We start from the raw sequence: 16,354 nt of genomic DNA, 5'->3' as shown, positions 1-16,354 counted from the left end.
ACCGTAGAACCAGAATGCACGAAGCGCGACTACAGTCGTTAACCGTGCCTTCACCTGCTAAATCTAGCCCCTCATGAATATATTTATATTCTTATAGATAGAAATATTAAATATGTATTTAGATAGGTCACACGCATTCTAACATCAATAATATCACAGAAGTCGTACATGGATGATATAAGATTATGCATTATCATTACTCGTTGTGTTCGAGCACCAGATTATATGTCATACTGACGTAAGCGTCTATAAATCAGAACACTGACGAGCGATCGATACAATGGATCGAATCTAACCTTGATAATGCGTTTATAGTACTGCGCAGTTATAATCTATTGTGCAATTCTTCTGTATAATTCTATGATGTCTTATTACATTGTACAATATAGTAGATCACGTTGTAAATAATGACAATATCAAAGTAGAAGGAATATGTATCGGGATGATAGATTCGACCCGCAACATTGAACGGTCAACGACGTTCTGACTGGTGCGCACTCGCATCGCGCAACACGTGACCAAGCACCTAACCAGCCAGCCGGTCGAGTGGGGAAAGCCTTTTCCCTTGAGTTTCGTGTACTGTACAAGTAATGACAGGCAAGGGTGTGGGAGAAGGTGTATGATCGTAACGTGATGCGAATCGGGACTGAAAATGAACTGCGTTAAAAATTTGTGTATTCCTAAATTGTTTATTTGTCGGTTCCCAAAGATTCTCCACTTGGGAAAAGAAGAAAAACAATATCTAGGATCTAATTGACAACATTAATCAATACGCTTTCAAAAATTGTCGAAATTTTATTAACGAACACGAACTATAATATAAAAAGAAAGAAAACAATTTTAATACATACATGTATAAAATATTAATTAGACAAAAACATTCATTAAATTCCCACAGAGTGAAATCGCTACTTTAGGCATAGATGAAGCTGGCGGGACTCTTTAGATCTGCTCTCGGTTTTTCAAAAACAAGGCGTTCCTTTGCAATCACGTTGAATTCGAGGTCGAGAAATTCGAGCTTGAACAAGTGTAACTTTGTGCGCTGGCCACGGTATATCGCGGTTATTCAATTTCGTGGCAACGAGATACGCGGTGCCGAGGAGAAAACGAGTACCGCTACGACACGAGTTCCGAGTTGAGTCGTTTTCCCCTTCGCGCGGTTTCCTCCCTTCCTCCTTGGACCCTGCCCCCCTTTTCCTATCCGTGAATGCATCCCATCCTCTCCTATCGTGTATGCTCGTTCGTTCGTTCTCTCTCTTCACCGTTAGCGTTGCTCTGCCATTACTATATACCTTCTCCACTTCCTCGACCGTCCTTCGTGAGTACGCTGCAATTTTTGTCGGTTAGCAGCCAGGTCGGTGAGGCCAAACATGAAAATCAAACTTCAAGGAAATTCCTGATTCCAGCTGTGTTTCTCTTTCGAATTCCGAAACAGAGGCAAAAGGCGCATTTTGTTGTTTCAAGATTATCACATGTTTTATCTTACTTTGGAAATTCCTCAAAGGAATACAGCCATTTGAAATTTCAAACGTGGGTCACTTTTAACTGAATGGTGGCCATTTTATCACGTAGACAAAAATGTTCGCTAGCAATCACGAAATACCGCAAAAGTAAAAATACCTAGGATTTCATAGAACCAGCAATACCAGTTATGGGTTAATCTACAGTATCAATTTAAAATATCTAAAATTATCAATTTAAAAAACTTAAAAATATCCCATTATTATAATTAATTATATAATCTTCGGTTTCTTTGAATGTTCAATAAAATATAGATTTAGATTTGAGAATGAAGATTATCGAGTGCGAAAGACAAGGAATCTGAAATTGTTTGATGTATACACGACACGATGCGCTTAGTTACAAGACGAATGGCGTGTTCAGCTACTTTCGAGACGTTTTCTACGATAAACTTCCTTTCTCTGCTACTGGCCACGTCCTCCTCCAGATATTAAATCTCAATGTTTCCCACCAAGTCTTCGGAGTTCAGTTGCAAAGAAAGGGAGAGATCTATCCATGGCTGGGTACTATCGGGCCCCTCGAATTCGAAAGGTCTTGGCTGCTTAACCCCTTTAACCCTTCGGTAATCCCGCCACGATCCCACGGAGACACAGTCAAAGCTTGTACTTACTTTCAGTCCACTATCTCTATCTCTCTCCTTCCCGCGCTTTAGAATCGATCCAATGGGAGAGACTTTTCGACATTTTGAATAGACGATTGCCCAACTTTTTGATTTCTTATCAATAACAATTTATCAATCCCCTGATATGAGCGACTGTTATTATATTTTTGTTCAAGATTTATAAAATTTAACAAAGCATTTAAATACTTATATATTATAATGATAAAACATTTTGTATAACGAGAGGAAATATTGTAATTAGCCAGTTCAACTGGTCACGAAAACTAAGCATCATCACATGAATATCTCTGAATAAATTAGTACGAGCAGTCCCTAGCCTTGAAAGCAACCTTCGACGATAATCCAACCGATGTCACACATATGAACGTTTCTTACATTTGGCTTTCGTCAGAAAAATTCCTCGATTCTATATTTAGTCCACTCTGTCTCCAAACATGAACATTTTCTTAAAAGTATTCCTATAAGTAGAAAAACGTCTTAGAAATAAAAATCAGATCTTGAAGAAATTTCTTGAAGCGAGCAAATTTCAAAATTTCAAAATTCAACGGAAATTTCTTATTTCTAACGTACCATACGAAGCGTAGATCCGTTGTGTGGGGGCTTAGTAGTCGAAAATGACGGGCGTGACATTGAGTAAAAATAGTGACAGCTAAGGAAATGGTTAGCCAAAACCCGAGGATGCTACAGCGGGGACAAACAAGCGTCTAATCCTGGGCCGGTGTGGCGAGCTTGTAGAATCGGGCCTGAAACCGAGACCAGAAATAGGGATCCTTCTCTCCCTCAGGCTGAAACGGACTCAGGAAGTTCGGTGGCTCGTGTCTGTTCAATTACAAGACAGCCAGAGTACAACGCTCCCACCAGCGCGGCAACGTTTCACTACGAACGAATCCTGACTCGTGTTTTTCCACACACACATATATAGCAGCTCGCCAAAGTATTTTGACCATTTACAATAGAAAACTTTTATGTGTATATGAACGTTTTAAAATTTCATTAACACTATGTATAAAGAAACACGACTGCTATGAATATACTGATAAAATTTGAAACTAATCTGAAAATGTTTATATTGTACGTATTATATGAAACTGTATTTGCCCCTGCGTTCTTTTCGTTTCGTTTCTTCTCGCCTTTATCCCATATTTTCTTCCGTGATTTCGCTCCTTTATGTATTTCTTATGATTTTGAAAATTTAATATATCAGATGAATTAGGTCGGCTGATAAAATTCATGAATAAAGAGTCTTGGTTCAACATGGAGGACGAGAATATCTCTAGTACGACCTCCAACTGGTAACGGACGTGCAAAATTGTTCCGAAGAGATCCGGACTTCCCAACGAAGGATTGCAGGTTGCTTTCACATTATTCTTTTACTCGTAATCCGTGGTACAAGGTAATATTTAAATCAAACTTTTAATGTATATTTCAGTGTTAGAGTAATTTCTAATATCTTTAGGTAACTAATTCCAGTAATTTTGCACGTATGAAATGAGCCCAAATTTTATAATAGTAACTTCTAATCTGGAGTAACATCTGTCAAATCAGAAGGGACGAAGGTTATAGGAAAGGATCATCTGTCGATTGGCATTCAATAATATTACGCGAAGACATCGACTAAAATCGTTTGGACAAGGATTATTCAGTCCCAGGACAAAAAGAAGTTCTGTCTTTCTTTCGGTGGCCGGTGAGTAGAGAAGAAAAGCGAGGGACGAAAAGAGGATTCGACGTAGTCTAAAGAGTGAGGAGGACAGAGTAAGCCAGGACTACTCGACTCTTCTATCCTTGTTGTTGGTTTATCCGTCTCTGTCTCTCTGCTCTCGTCTCGCTCGAAGCCCGAACGCGCTCCTCTATTCGAGACGCTCGATATTTTAATTCCTGCCGATCGACCAGCTCTCCTGCAAGCCACCTTCTCCGGTGAATATCGTTCCCGCTCGAAAGATGCGTCGGAAATACGGAATATCGATGACACTTCGAGGCAAATAATTTGCAAAAAATCAGAGGAATGTCGAGGAACCGCGGCAATCGTTTTTTCCTCGGTATTGTTAGCCCAATGAATAAACAATTAGATCTTTCTTCCTTTAAAAATGAAAAGGAAGATGCGGCTGAAGCTACGTTATCCACCAGCGAAGATCGTTAACGATCATACCGTCAATGTTATAGTTAACCTCTACTATTTTAAAGTATGAAAATCGAAATCTAACAAAGAATCAAAGTACATAGATGACACGTAAGATAGGAATTCGAAACTCGTCACGGTATCGTGCCATCAGGGTTAGCCATTACGCTGGAGGCGAACCGTAGTCGAGTCGAATGTTTGTAATAATTGTAACGAACGCGATGTACCGTTAACGGTGTGCCGTTTGCAACGAATACGCGAAGCTCGAATACACGGGCGGACGTAGAGCGCGAATACAGTAGGTTCTCTCGCTTCGTAGAGGTAGAGGTTCGTCGCGAGAACGAAGAGGGGAGAACGTGCGAGGAACGAAGAAGGGAAAGACGAGTACGTGTGGTTGAATGTTACTCTACTTCGTTCCTCGAACTTCACCATCGCTTTTCTCACTCCTCTTTTCTCTGGCCCTCTCTTCTAAAGGGAAAAACAGAGAAAGAAAGTTTTTTGTTCTGGTTCGTTTACCGTTCTTCCTTGTACGATTGTCACGTGGTTCCTTTTTCCCCTCTTTTTCTCTCTTGCTCGCGTTACTTTTTCTAGAAGTGTCCTTTTGTCTCACTCGTTAACTCATATGATTTCGTTCCTCTTTAACGCGCACACTTTTGTTCCTCTCATTAAGTCTCATTTTCTGTTACTCTCCTCTGCTCTTTTTCATCGCACGCGTCCACTCTTTTTCTTTCACTTGATTCGCTGTCTCGCTTTCTCTTCAGGTAATGCATCCCTTTTCCACCCTTTTCATTTCGCTCGCTCGATCGGCAACTCACTCCTTTTTCTTCCACTGAGTGATGAGCTTACACACTCCTCTCGTTCACTTTGTTTCCTTCTCTTTCCTTCCCCCGGTTATATTATATTTACTCCGTTCTCTCGCTCGCTCCATCGTCAGACATTCCTCTCCCTCTGTTTCTCTGTCTCGTTCGTTCTAGCTTATTCATCGATTCAGTTTGTCCCTCCGCCACACTGACTCTGCCATCTCTCTCGTCACCTTTCTCGCTCCCGCTCGGACTCACATCCACTCTTCGCTTATAGATTCTCTTCCTCCCTCTTTGTTCGGCCTTTATTCGTCTGTTTTTTTCTTCACTGCCGCCAGAGTGCGAGCACACGGGCAACGCAGTTGCTGCGTTCTCGGCGTGTCAGTGCGGACCGGCAATCTGTGAACAGCCGGTTTAACCGAGGAGGAGGTGGCCCGATCGATTTTTATGATGTTTCAAAATTCTCTATGCGCATTCTGCACAGAAACTAACCACTTACACCGGCACCCGTCATTTTTATCCGATTGACACGCCCCGAATTTACCCTTTATTTGGCCCTGTGTCTTTCGTTAACCTCTATCGATTTGGCATTTGACTTTATTCGATCAACATGTTGCATTAGGTCGTTCGAAAAATTCATAGAAACGGTTAAGAAAGATTGAACTAAAATTAGACTTTGCGTCATCTATAACGAATAAGTTTTCAATCACGATATATGTACGATGGCGAGACCACATTATACACGGTATTTATTCGAACGTTTCATCCTTTGGTAAAAATTCACAATAAAAACGCTATGAACATTACTTTTTTTGTTTTACGATGTAGTCGTTGCTTCTGTATTAGCCCTATATTAATCGAAGTTTTCAGACGATAACAGAGAGAAGATTAACGCAAAAAATAGTAAGAGTTAAATGCTTTGGCTTCTGGAAATTAATTAATGACGCGCGATCATCTTATTCCCTGAATAACAAGTCGTACGGTCGATTTCCATCGGACCTCAGGGGGATCGTTAAGCTCTCGACTAATCTGCGAGCCGACTAACGCCGGGTAATTCCAGTAACACGCTCTATAGAGTGTTTATTGAACTAAGATTTAGTAGAAGGCTTCTCGAGCTCCCAACGAGGAGTTCGCATCTTTTACTGAGCCACTAAACGTTATAGGTTAAGTCGCTGTGATTCTTTCGCCGATTATCTCGCCAGCTTATCGATCCTTCCTTTCAGCCACCACTTCTATCTAATCAGATTACCGTGCACCAAATCTTCATGATTTTTCTCTCTCTGTTTACTGACTTTGTGACATGTGTTTAAAGACATGGGGGAAAAATATGATACGCCCACTACTGTTAATTTTCTGAATATTATGTCACTTGGTGACTAAACATAAGTTTAGATAATATCAGTTGAATTTTACTTGATTAATTCCAAACTGCATAATTCATATTATTAATCTATTTTAGCCGCTTGGGATGATAAGATATATATATATATATTTCTTTAATATAAATGTATACAAATAAAAAGATACATGGTTAATTTAGACACGGATTATTTAATATAATACATTAAACGAAAGGTTAGCAATTACATTTTATTCTTGACTATGATTGCTGAGCCACTTTGTAATTCACTGGCCTCCGTTACATTAAGCGTGTATAGCGGTTCGGGGGTCAATTCGCCCCCTCCAGGCAGTGGTTCAAACACTCGTTCGCTTTCGGCTTTCCAGTTAATCGGGTGCGGTTATTCGTAAATATTGGAAAGCGTGTTTAGTTCCTTCCTGCTACCATTTCTCTATTTCTCCCGTCCTTTTTGCATTTCCCTTGCGTTATTAAACTTTCAGAGACCGACGACGAATTATTGATTTTTATGAGTGACAATTTTCTATATAATTCGTTACACAGCGATTTATTAATGGAATTTCAAAATGTTTTGTACAAACACATAATGTATTCACAAAAAAACATATATTTTTATGTAAATGCCTTATATAAGATAAACGATATAATAAGTAACCGCACTTTAGTGATAAAGAAGGAAAGAAAACCACAATTTTATCGCGTTGAACGGCAATGGACGTAAACAGTTGAAATTAAATCAACACGAGGTATCGAAGATTTTGTTTGCTGGAGAGCGAAGCGTACAATGGATTAATAACACGTGGGAAATTATTATTTCGAATAGCGTATATACGGGGTTAACCGAGGTGCACCCTCGACCTGCCTCCACCAGTGATTGTAGGGGCTGCTTTGACGGTTCTCAATGGAACCTCGGCTCCATTGCTCTCTATGTGCCAGCCCCTATTTTCTACCATGGCTACTAACCTCTTTTACTGATAGAGGGCCTGGGACTTTTGAGAACTGTAAACTCTCCAAGGCCTGCAATCTGTTTTATTGCTAATTGATCACTAAATTCTCTCTCGCCATCTTCTTCTTTGTTTCTTTTCCCTTAATATCTTTTTCAAGTATTAATATTACATCATCTATCAACTAACCCGAGAGCCGCCTTGGACAATCGAGTCAATACGACTGGGGAAATTTTACAAGTCACAAGTTACAAGGATTTGTAGCTTTTTTTAGAAATCGTTTTATTACATCATATTTTGTTATGTACTTTTACAAAAAAACTGCTTAACACCTTCAATGCGGAAGACATGAACTTACGCGTCATCGGGATTTCCTATTTTCTTACGTATGACGCGTGGATAAATGAGTACACGATATAGAAAAATCGATTTCTGCCACCAGGAACCCCTCTTCGATTTTGTGTGCCGTATGTTGAATATGCTAAGAAATACTGCTTGCAGTTGAACGTAGAAGTGTAGCGATTAAGGAATAAAATCTGGCATTGGCTAATAGAAAATGTTCGAGAAGGAAAGAGAACCTTCCTACAAAAATATAATACATTTAAACTTTTCCTAAATTTCATCGTCAATTTTCAATAATAATAAAAAAAAAATAAGATTTTAAAAATAATAAATCATCTGATTATCCTATTTGATAAAAAATCGTAAAATCCTAAGGAAAAAATCTGTAACCTAAATATTGTAGAACAGTCCAGATATCCCTAATATGAATCTTAAAGTTTTTATAATCTCCTGTCACAAGGGTCACATAATCTCTACAGTGACCACTAAATAATGTTTGTCTTTGGCGTGGTTAAAATTTGTTTATATTCCATTGAAAATTCAACATTTTAATTTAATAACATTAAACAGATGCGTGAAAGACGTAATTAAAAGGAGACGGAAAATAACAGTTATCCAATGCTTATTTTTTAGTAGCGTTCGAGTAAACAAGTCACGATCTTTCGAAATCTGATCACAGTGCTCTTCGTGGAAACACAGGTTGTGTAGTAAGAGGTATTGTACACGGTCTTCTGGCAAATCGATAAACAGGCGTTCCGAAGATATCGGTCGTGGTCGTTTTTTCGCGCGCACCTGCCACTTGCCACTTCCTCTATTCTCCTGATCGTTCAGGCGCGCGCTTCATTTAAAAATGATGTCCGACCAACGTCAAATCACCGTCCATTTCATTAATCGTTGCTTATAATTCTCTATAAGAATTTCAAAGAAGATAAAAGTATTTCATGATCTCTAAATTTTTTAATTAACTTAGACATCAATAACTTAAGTATTAATAAGCGTTTTTTTAAATAAAACATAATTATAATATTTGTATTTATAATTTAATTAAACAACAAAGACAAGTATAATTCTGTTGATCTTTTTTATTTCAATATCACCTTACAGCTGTTTTAGTATAAAATAGATAAAAGAGGGAAGAGCAGGTTAAATTAAAAGCTATCATCGACGAAACTTTGAAGAAGACAAAAATGTCAAAATATTGAGACACGCAATGTCTTTCAGCATATTAATATTATGACAAGAGCAGTATTTTTAAAGTCACGACAGAATGGAGAAATATATATATATATATATAGTTAGCCTAAAAATTAAATAAAAGGATATGTAAGTACGGAGTTTCTAAATTGTTTTGCTGCAGACGACGGGAAATGTGATTTATCGCGTCTTTCCCTCTGTAGTTTTCTATTTGCAATATTAGAAAGTATTAGTAGACATAAAAGTACATTTAAAATCGTGAACTTTCTGGAGAAATATGGTAACGTAAAGAAATTGGAAATTGAAGATCTCGTTCATCGCTAAGCTCACTGAACAATGAATATATTAAAAAGAGAAGAAGAAGAAGGAACGTCACATTCCAGAGGGGAAGCTTCGATCTCGGTACGGATCGCGTTAAAAGTGACCCTTACCTTACCAGTTCGACATTCACCTAACGTTATGTAAATTAACTGAAAATTCGTGCAGCGGAAGACACTATAAATCCAGAGGCTTTTTAAAGGACACAATGGCAATTATTTCGAATATCCGATATCGAATAGCGACTCGTTAATTTCAGCGAGCAGGGTCGATAAATAATTGAAACGTTTTATTAACTCGACCGCGTCGTTGTGAATTCCGCGGGGGCCATCGATTAAAACACAGATTCCTGACTCTTATCGTGTGAACAAACCGGAAACGGTGTTCAGGTAGACCAAGAAATTCTACGGTGGTAGAGAATTCCCGGAATGCATCGGAATCTGTTGAAATTCTTTCAATACCAGACAAAATATGAATTTTGAAAGAAAATAAAAAAATAAATAATACACTATTACATTGAAATATTATTATTTACGTAAAATAAAATATCTTTTTCTCGGATACAATCTCTTTATTTAGAGATCTAGCTTCTAATGCAACGTCTATCAGAATCTCTACGAAAATTAAATTATATTTTTATTTGATAACTTCTAGAATTGTAGAAGTTCGTGATTTAAGAAATGAGTAATCGGTTATTGGATTAAGGGAATCCAGTTCGCGCTTCTGATTTCACAGAATGACGAATCGGGGAAAGAGATGAATTTAAAAAAATAAATAATAATAAATTAATACACCAAAACATCATGGTGATTTAGTTCAAGTTGGCGATTTCCCAAATTGAGGAATCTGATTAGACGAAGCTGGCTAGGACGAGTTCATTAAAACTTGACGTGGAATCGGAGGTAAAACAGGCAAAGCGAGTCAAAGAGGTTAAAGACCTCCCTTTTTCCCGCCCTTTTCCCGTTTTGAAGGCGCCTTTTAAAGGCCAGCTTGGCCCGGTAATCGGATTATTTTGGTGTGGTGCGTAAAACACGTTCGTTATCGGAGGAGGTCGCGAGAAGGAGGGATACGATACGACTACACACCGCACACTGTGTTTACACGAACGAAACGACACCAACTACACCGAAAACCGATGAAGACAGAACGAGGACGACGACGGCGGCGCTGTCGGCGCCACCAGCTTTTCACAGTTAGTCGCGCCATGCCGGAAGATCGATCAGCATGGATGGTCTCATGCTCGATATGCTATTGCGCTCGTATTACCCGAATCACACTATCAAAAACGCCTGATTCTTTTCTTTTTCTTTCTTTTTCTTCATTTTTTAAGGTCACGTTCGACTGAAATATTCGCGTGCTTTCATGACTAACGAAACTTAAAAAGTACTTGAGATACGTCGAGAATGAATTTATTAAGTATTTTTAGAGATTCCGATCAAACGTAGAATTTGTAACACCTTTCACTTTTATCGATATAGAGTGACTCATGAAGGTGTTGAAATATCTAACATAGGAAAATTTTATGGATGTATCGCATGCGTTATTTAAAACATTTTGAAATTTCATTAGCGTTATAGTGCGACTTGATTATTATTATTATTATATTGATAAAGTTTGAAACCGATTTGAAAATATATATGGAAATTGGAAGACACTTCGTTAAAAATTAGTATATGTGTATCATGTACACCTATCTTAAATACATAATGAGTCTTAAAAATGGTTCCACTAAATATCAAGAGCTTTCGTAATATAGGTAATATGGATAATTGACTTTAAAATGTTTAAATACATTTGGGTATCTCTAGACTTATTTTAAACTTTAATAATATAATGGTGACAAATATGATAATGAAAACAACATAATTTTAAAATAGTTCGTATAATACTTCCGGGAGCTATTGCATATTGAAAAAGAAAATACATATACTAGATGAAAATACAATTCTTTTGGATGATCAACTAAAGCCTGATATTAATTACGATCTGTGTAAGTGATGAATGCGTTTCCAACGAAGAAGTTAATCTTGACAGAGTACACATAAATGGTAGTGGTTGACTGACAATAAATCATGATCGCTGGCACACGTTCTTCGACATGTATTAATAACGAGCGAGCGGTGGTAGCGTTACACATTAATACACATACGGGCTTATCCGCAAGAAAGATGCAAACCACTCTGACGCTCGACGCGAGTCAATTACGTAACCACAACTTTAATGATAGTTTGATGGCATCTATCATTCCGTTCAAAACAATGATCGCCCGATTGGCTAACTGTGCAATTATGCTTTTGTAACGGTCGGTTAAAAATTAACTTTCACTTCTTTCCGTCTGCGCTGGACGAAACTGGATCCTAACCTCTCCGCTTCGTAAAATCGAACATTTTAATTTGTACTCTTAATCGATACCCTGATTTATCAGACGGTTATCAAGTGAAATTTTGTTGCATATTCTTACAACCATTTGTATAGTAGCTCGGTAAAGTTAAAAAATTGTACATTTTTTTATCAATATATTATGTATGTTATATAAAACGTCTCAAACGTTTATTATTGTAACGAAATTCGATTATCACGATTGTCTTGGTAAAATTCGAAACGAATCTAAAAATGTATATAGAAGTTATAAGATATTTATTGCAAGCATACACTTCACAGAAATAATCAAAATATTTAAACAGCGAATTATTCACTACATTAATAAACCACTGCATTGGCTCACTATCTTTAGCGGTAGTTGTATGTTTAGGATCACTGTTGATGCCGTATACTAATTTTTTAGTATAAGCGTATGTTTGCAATAATTATCTATTTAACTTCTATATATGTATGTATATTTGCCGAATTGATAGAAAATTTTAATCACAATAATCGAGTCTAATTACTAGATTGTAGATTTTTATTTATTTAGGGAAAATTTAAAAATGCAAGAAAGCACAGAATGAGTATAATATGCAAAAATATATAAAAACAAATTTCTCTTTAGTTGCTACTCTCTTTATGTACCATTATAAAAAATAAATTTCTGTAGATATTCGCAGTCTATTTATTACAGTGCTACTAAGATTTCAAAATATTTCATACAACATACACCATATGTTCATGAAAATGTTCCACTATAAGTGTTCGAATACTTTCGCACGTCATTGTATTTTCAAACAACTTTTGCATGTTCTGTCGTAATTTTAAACTCGCATAATATCTCCTCGGTTTCATTTACAAATTCAGAAAGAAAGAAAGAAATGACGGGGAGGAAGAGAAATGCAAATGTTCCACGCAACTACTGCAAACCAAAGTTATTGTTTATTAGAACTTACGAGTCGGCGGGAACATGGGTTGTATGGTTTAGGAATGAAAGCTATACATTATCCGTGAGATCCCTAGAAAAGTCGATGGAGCCAGAAGGAGAATGAGGGAGAATGTCGAGTGAGGGTGGGTGGGGAAACGAGCGAGGGGAAAAAAGAGAAGAAAAGCCGGAGAGGCGACACGGAGGACGGCTTTCCACTTGCGTTCGACCGTTTTCATTAGAGACTCAGCGTCATGTTTATATCGTGTTATAACGATCGACGAATTTCTTACAAAATACTTTGGTATTTTACGCTTATTTTTTAAAATATCACAGCCCCCCAACGCAATAATTTAACAATAATAATAGTGAATTCGGACAAGTTGCGATATTGAGTTTTCAATCGAATAAAAACGAATATTAATCGCGCTACAGAGCAACAGTATTTAATCGTCAATGTAGAGGTTATGTAACCATCATGATAAGAGATAATGAATCCAATTAGCGATATGATCATTGCACAGTAATTTACCAACTAGCAATATTACTGAGAATTGACAAGTTACAAATTTTAGGTTATAAACTGGTCTTTTATAATTTTACAGCCTTTACATCAGATAGTAAAATTTGCTTTCAAAACATCATTTGCTTCTTTACTAAATTCGTTCATGTTACCTAAAGATATTTATTAATACTAGTTGTAGCTTGTGATATACAAAATGTAAAGTATTGCTGAAAGTGTAAGATAGCCCCTGTGCAAGAATATTTCATATTTAATGTTTAAAATGTTATCGAATAAATAAATAAATCATAAAATAATCGATAAAATTTGTTCTCTATAAAAGCACGTTTCAGGAAGCGTGTACAGTATTTGATATTTTATAAACAAAATATCTGTCGAAGAAAACAAAAGTATCCTCATCCTGTGGCAATGAACAGTGAATCAAAACAGAAAAAAGATCGTATAGATAGATACATATCGAGATTCGAAAGGTTGTCTCTAGTCTCTACTCTGGTCCCTGACCTAACCTATCGGAAAACGTGGAGTTATCAGAGCGTATATTGGTTGTTTTGCGAGCGCTTATTCGCGTTTCAATTTTGTAGCAACGACCAGTGCATGCGTCGAATCGAATTTTTCCTTCACGAGATTACCTTTGATCATATCTGGACTGTTCAAATTTCAAACCTCCCTTCAACTGCCGGTATATAACCTTAAAAGTGAAACGCTAAAGGGTAATTAAACTTCATAAATCATATCGCGATCAAATTTTATGCCGTGCGTAAAAACTTTAGGCATTTATTCGATCAACGAATTATTCAAACAGTTCTGAAATTCTTTGTTATAACATCATCTTTCTGCAAGGATAATAATTTTGACTTACGCACAATGGCTCGCGAAAGAGTTTGAGGATTTGTAAAAACCTTTTTACGAATATGTATATCGTGCGTGTTGAAACTACTGCTGTAATGAGACTCTGCTACTCTACTACTGTAATGAGATTGTATTGATAAAGTTTAAAACAGATTTAGAAATGAACATAAAAGCTACAAGTTGTTTTGTACGTGTTTAAGACGTAAATGGTACGGAAAGGCACCATAATTTTGCAAAATGGCATTATATTTGACAACAGCGATGAATGAATGTAATTATACTCCAAATATGTTACTATCGCGAATACAATAGAAATTATTTAGTGCAAAAGCTATTAACATTCACAGAGTTAAATTTCCCAGTTTGTAACTTTCTTTTAACCACCGTCGTATATAGGATATTCACAGAAACACGACAAATAAGCATCGAGTAACTTCAAAAAATCTACGCGCATGTGGTAATGGTGCGGATGTCGTTACTGGTCGTAAAGGTTAAAATAGAGGTTAGTTAAGGAAAATCTCGCTAATCTGTGTCAAGCAACGTAAATGGAAGGTTAACAAATTCCGCGTGAGTTTATGAAAGAAGCACGGACGTTGCGGAAGCTGGCGAAGATAACGCCAGGCCAGATTCTGTAAACACTGTTATCAGTACCGCCGATCGTACGTCCCTGCATTGTAATCACGGGAAAAGGATACGAGAGAGCCGCGCGAGACTCTGTGCTATGCCTATACCACCTTATAGTTACGTTTGCCAGCGCAACCACACGCTAATGAAAGAATGGATTCATTTCTTTGACGTACACGCAAGATTTACTACTCTGTTCCACTGATTTCCTCTAAATTGAATATACACATAGGTGATGCATAGAAGAAATCATAGAGGACATACTTTGATGAGTATAAATCACGTGTAATTATTACATGTATTTGTCATGTGTATTTATTAAATATAGGGTTACCTAAGGCCATCCGATGGGTCAATAGATGCTTATGGTGGTTCACGAAAATATTTGTATATACTTATTATAGAAAATTTTGATGAATATACTATATTAGTTATACGAAACTTTCTGAAATTTCATTAGCCCTTTAACGAGACAGGGTTTGTCGTGGTTATTTATATTGATCAAATTTCAAATCAATTCGAAAATGTATATAGAAGCTACAATATATTTATTACAAACATATATGTATTTATTTAATAAGGAATTAATATACAACATGAATAATGGTCACAAACATAGAATTAGTTCTAAAATTGGTCTCGCTAAAGATACTGTAGCTGATTAATGTATAATGAGCAATAGATTGTTCAGATACTATAGGTGATCTTTGTGACATGTATGCTCGTAATAATATCTTCTAACTTCTATGTCATGATAATCCTGTTTAATTATCATGCAAATGAAATTTCATAAGGTTTTGTATAACGCACATAATCTATTAACACAAGACTTCTATTAGTGTTCAAATATTTTCGTAAGCCAGTATATCTTCGTTTGCGTTTTGTTATGGAATGGAAGTCGTAAACATTCTTTTATTTGAGTGAAAAATACAAGTTAATAACATTGCAGGATCAATAGTGAGAGGTTAGAGTATCGATACATCGAATTCAATGTTCGATGAGGAGGTGCTTTCGAAGGTGGCCAAAGCCAGTTAAAAATAGACACCGGTGTCACTGAAAATAAAGACTGCAGTATACCACTCTATGACACCGATTGCTCTGCTTTGATGCGTTCAACCATCTTGGAACGATACTTTTCGAACCGCCATCGAACCTAACCTAAACTACTAATGGGAAACTTCTACCTTAGAAGTAGACTGCGGAATGTTTTGCATTTATAGGAAACTGGAAAGTGCAGAATTGCATAGAACGCACATAATATGAAAAAATATATAAAATATTGAAAATATAGTACTTTCCATAATACTTGATGAATAAAACGACTTTCTATCGGGTCTGTACTTTTTTAATTATATCCTCAAAAAGATGAATTTGTATAAACATCTGCAGTACATTTATAACTTTACATATTGGATCAAACAGTTGCGATGAAATATTTCTAATTCGTATATAAATGCTTTCAACCGATCGATAACTACTATGGAATTGTGAAAATTCAGTTCATAACATTTACAAACGTGCACGTTTGAGTAGTATTTTGGGCATATTTGACTAGCATTTTAAATAGTACTACAGCAACTCATTCAACATTTACAATAAAAAACTTTTCTTGTACGTATTGTGTTTTTAATAAAATATTTTGAAATTTCATTAGTACTGTAATGAGACTCGATTAACATTATTATATTGGTAAAATCTGAAATCAATCTGAAAATATATACAGAAATAACACGATATTTAGGTACTGGAACATGTTTAATTAAAAATTCATATGTATATAGGACGGACAGTCATCTTCAACGTATAATAAGCATTAAAGATGGTTCCACCAAATATTGTAGCTTATTAATATAAT

General features: G+C 36.5%; 1 protein-coding gene and 1 long non-coding RNA gene across 3 annotated transcripts in view; both read right to left on the bottom strand.

The window, feature by feature from the left end:
* Positions 1-16,354, bottom strand: part of LOC100647815 — a 91,122-nt gene that overhangs the window by 32,726 nt on the left and 42,042 nt on the right. The gene's annotated exons all lie outside the window — the stretch shown is intronic.
* Positions 975-6,408, bottom strand: LOC125385963. Its single transcript, XR_007225761.1, has 2 exons — positions 2,714-6,408; positions 975-2,601 (listed from the first exon to the last, which is right to left on the bottom strand). It is a non-coding gene; the product is annotated as an uncharacterized LOC125385963 (long non-coding RNA).

This window comes from Bombus terrestris, chromosome 11 (assembly GCF_910591885.1).
Source record: "Bombus terrestris chromosome 11, iyBomTerr1.2, whole genome shotgun sequence".
In the NCBI taxonomy this organism is placed as follows: Eukaryota; Metazoa; Arthropoda; class Insecta; order Hymenoptera; family Apidae; genus Bombus; species Bombus terrestris.
The sequence above is the reverse complement of the archived record's forward strand: the minus strand, read 5'-3'. Positions and strand labels throughout refer to the sequence as shown.